This window comes from Culex quinquefasciatus, chromosome 3 (assembly GCF_015732765.1).
Source record: "Culex quinquefasciatus strain JHB chromosome 3, VPISU_Cqui_1.0_pri_paternal, whole genome shotgun sequence".
Classification (NCBI taxonomy): Eukaryota; Metazoa; Arthropoda; class Insecta; order Diptera; family Culicidae; genus Culex; species Culex quinquefasciatus.
This window is the reverse complement of record NC_051863.1, coordinates 54,502,168-54,506,866: the sequence shown is the minus strand read 5'-3', so window position 1 is coordinate 54,506,866 and position 4,699 is coordinate 54,502,168.

The window sequence follows — 4,699 nt, the reverse complement described above, 5'->3', positions numbered from 1 at the left end:
TTCTTTGCACTTTCATTATGATTTTTGGACAATATAAAAAGCATTTATTTATATTGTAAGTGTTGAGGTAAATAGTTTTTACCATAATCTTCATTATTCTGTAGATAGATGAGTCCAAAAACATCAAAAAATGCATTTTTAATTAAATTTTCTGCAAAAAGCGTGGTCGGGGTAAAATGCACCGCTGTGAAGCTCCTTAGTAAAAACAGCGGTGACATCTAGTGGTGACTAGTGAAAACTGATTTTACCCGGTGCATTTTGCCCCATGTTGTGGTGCATTTTGCCCCGTTGTTGTAGTGCATTTTGCCCCAATGTTGCGGTGCATATTGCCCCGCATGGTTGTTTGAAATGAATCAAAAATGATTTTAGAAATTTGATATTTTCGAACAATTTTGAGGTTTTTTAAGACTTTTTTCACATGGATGACGAAGAATAATAGTTGTTTTAGAACATCAAACAAAATTCTTCCACAGTAATGCTGTAATGGTTGAGAAATCACAGTTTTCCCTTAGGGGGTGCATATTACCCCCTCTCCCCCTACTACAAATGAAAAGTAATTGTTAAAGATCGTTGATTGTTTAGAGTTTAAAATTCGTGATTTTTGTTTCCAAACTTCCCACTACCGACGTTACCACCCTAAAATACTTGACGCAAAGACCCCTACACATTCTGTTGCGGTTCTAGTCATCAAGGCTGTGATGTTCGAGGATGAGGTTCAACCACGATGCATCACAGTCGTCGAAGCCAGCAATAGAGGGTGGGGGGTGGAAACCATATTAAGGCTCCAACTCTACCAGTAACGTAACGTCGTAAGTTCGTTGCAAACCACTCACACCCGGAGCGATAAAGCAACTCCTAAATTAAATAAAATATGCTGTGAACGCATTTGCATTATTCATACATTAGAAGCTCCATCCTTTCGTCGTACAGTCGTGTGTGGAGGTCTCGGCTGATGTGGCTTCCCAGGCATCACTCGGTGTGGTAATGTCTGCAACCAACCAGGAAAGTAAAAGCCCTGCTGCAGTTGACGCGTGGCGCAGGTACCAAAGTACATGGTCTTCGTGGAAAGTGGTTACTTGTTGGAATACGTGATGCAAGTTGGTTTCTAACTGCATCTACTGAAACTAAACTTTCGAAAGCCAAATCTGCGTTAGACTTTGAGAAAAATTAAATGATGCTCAATTGCTTTACAGATTTTTTCAAATAGTCATTTAAGGTGAATTATTTTCATTTGAGGTACAAAAAGAGTACATAATTGTATCCTCTCTACTTGGTTCAGACTTTAGCCAACATAATTGTGCCAAAATGCTTCAAGGTTTTTTCAGCCATCTATCTATCCAGAATCTATCCATAAGATGTACATTCGTAGAATGACCAACATCGTCGTGTGAGAAAAGTTGGGATTTAGGGGGTTCCAGGTAGAGCGTCCAATTTCCCGGGATTTCTCGAAAAAAATATTTTCCGTTTCCCTGGAAATTTGTAATTATCCCGGGATTTCCCGAAATTCAAGCGGAAGTATTCATTTTCTTAACTTTTAGACACTTTTTTTTATTTACAAAAAAAATTAAGGAATTCAATTTTATTTTATTCCATTCAATTTACTGTTCTTATTGAACTTCGTCAGACCGTCTTAAAAATTTCATGTCAAGGTTTATTCCAGATGATATAATTTTCTGAACCATCCACAACTGGGAATAGAGTTTGGTTATTTGTTGGACAACAAAAATTTCGAAAGTTCGTTCAACCAAAGTCATTTATTAGGCTGAATCATTCAAAAATCTTAAAAAAAAAACTACTTTTTATTATATCAAGGGTACCCAAAAATGCAAACATCAAAAACAAGCTCCTAATATTTGAAAACTTTGAATTGTCATTGCATAATATGGTAAGATTCTGATGTAAATTTCATGCTTATCTTTTATTAATGGGCTGAAACCAGTAAGATTTGTCCCGAAAAACAAATATTTGCCGGGATGAAATTTATTTTCTGCATTTTTTTCAGCAATTTTTTTAATATTATGTTTTATCATATTCTCTCAAACTGGTCACAGAGACAAATTTGAAAGCAATTTTATGGTTTTTGAGAATGAATTTATTTTACTCACTATTTAAAATCTGTGAATTTCAAATTTTCCAAGAATTCCCGAGATTTCCTGGGAAATTCGTTGAAAATATCCCGTTTTCCAGGAATTTTGTAACCCCGGGAAATTGGACGTTCTAGTTCCAGGTTTGAAAAACAAGGTTTAACAAAAAAAAAAAAATGTTTGTTGGTGTAAATATTGAAGTTGTTATATTACCTCTTTCATGTTGTCACATTACCTTAATTTAGAATGTAAATTTGACGAAACACTGAGTTTTTTTTTCTGAAAAGGTCCTATAAACATATGAAACATAATAGTTGAAAACTAGGATTTTTGTTACATTTATAGATAAATGGGGTAGGCGAATCTTAGAAATTTGTTCTGTAATTTTTGTCTGAGATAAAAAAAAGTCCTGTGAAGTGTGTGATGAAAAAGCCTTTTTCAAGAATCTCGAAAAATCACCAAATCAATTTCAATTTTACTTCATTTCCGCAATTAAATCTAGCCATGTGCTCTCAAACGCGCGCAAGCTAGCGATAGTCGCTTGGAAGACGTGCTCTCGTGTCGAAATATTAACCGAGATTCTAATATCCAAAACCATACTGATCAAACTCTCATGGTCACCTTATCTTTCGGAGTTGTGGTTGATCCTTATTTTAAAGTACAGTATCAAAAACCAAAAAGTTTGAATATATCCCTCTAACGGAACATTCTTGAGGGCACCGGTAATTTCAGTATGCGGCCAAATCTGTCAAAAAGTCAATTTTATTGTCCAGTATCAAACAAGGTGAAATATTGTACAAACCCAATTCACAGACAAACAGATGTTAGGTTTTTTATATACATTAATCAACAATTTAACGGTCAATTTGAAAGATTTACAACTCACCACGGCAGATTTAAACTCACCACAGCAGGTCCTGGTTGCAAGACAATGTTCTTTATCAAACTCATAAGCAGTCAATCATATTGAAAAACATGAAATAAATCATGTCAAGGGTTTACATTTTGTTTTTTTTATTGTTTGATTCCTTGTTCACATTTCGACAGAATACTAGTCTTAGAGACATTTAAATTTATCAATAATTTTTTTGCAATTCCGTCGTGAAACTACTAACTTTTCCTGTCATTCTTGAACGACGAAATAGCCTTTTTTCTGTACCAAAAATAACAGAATCGATAGCAACACTTTTCAAAATAAATGCTGAAAAGTTCTACTCGGTGAACCTCGTTGGATAAATGTACGACTCGTGCTGAAAAAATCTTCTTTTTGCAACTTGTTTCATAAACTACTATTTCAACACTTCTTGATTTAAAATTTTTCAAAAGTTCTTCGAACAAACTTTTATTTTTGTTCATCTCATTCCGACTTGCGAAACTTTCTGAAAATGCATTCTGCAACCAACCAACTACAAGCAAAAGAAGAAGACCAAAATTTGAAACCAACATCGTCGTCTTTTTCGTACCCGCACCACTCTTAGTATAGGTTGTTGGTTAGTCCCACATAAGAAGGTTGCTGGCTGGGGCGGCTGCTGGTTTCTGTTCTGTTGCGGTACCACAGTGACGTGCCAGGGGCTGTGGGGGTGAGGGTAACATGAACCCCACCGAGAAAGACTTTCTCGGAATTTGTGAAAAACACACATGGCCAAGTTTCTGGAACCGACGTCGACCGTCGACGGGGCTCTGCCAGTTTTGGGCACTGGCTGGCTCGGGTTGTGGGGGGAAATTGAAAGAGCTAAAGAGCTTGATGAATAATTAAGCAAGTTTCGTTTCCCCGGGAACGCGGCAAATACATCACATGTATGTGCGTTGAACAGCGGCAGCGCAGTTTGCAGGCAAGTTGACGCCTTTCCTTGAGGGCGTTCGTGGCAAGTTCTGGAACAGCTTCAGCTTCAGTGGAGCAAGTTTTCCATATATTTGCAATGATGATGACGAGCGAACGGAAGACCGGTTGGGTTATTTGGCTACTTTGAGGCGTTGCAAGTTGGAACTAAACTGTGGGGATTCTGAAGGGGAAAGCACGATGAGTAAACTTGCAGCAACTCTTCATAATTAATCAAATAGTGACTGCGCAGCACGAAAATTTATTGCAAACCCAAGACGGCGTTTGGATAAAATCAAGCTGATTTTGTCAAATTTCTTTTTAAAAAATCCTGTTTACTGGGGCTTCTGAAGATTTACCCATTAATGCTTAATTTATGAGCGAAAAACGTACTTCCCTTGTACCGGATCTCGCCGTCCTAAGAAAGTCTTCATTCAACAGAACAGAAACCCAAGAATTTTCGATACGCAGTGAGACACAAATTCTAACTCAACAAAGTTAACAAAACAACCAGAGGCCGTTCTTCTAAATATTTTCATCTCTCATCTCTCATCTCTCATCTCTCATCTCTCATCTCTCATCTCTCATCTCTCATCTCTCATCTCTCATCTCTCATCTCTCATCTCTCATCTCTCATCTCTCATCTCTCATCTCTCATCTCTCATCTCTCATCTCTCATCTCTCATCTCTCATCTCTCATCTCTCATCTCTCATCTCTCATCTCTCATCTCTCATCTCTCATCTCTCATCTCTCATCTCATTACAGCTTAATTTTTTTAATTTTCCAGCAAAAGTT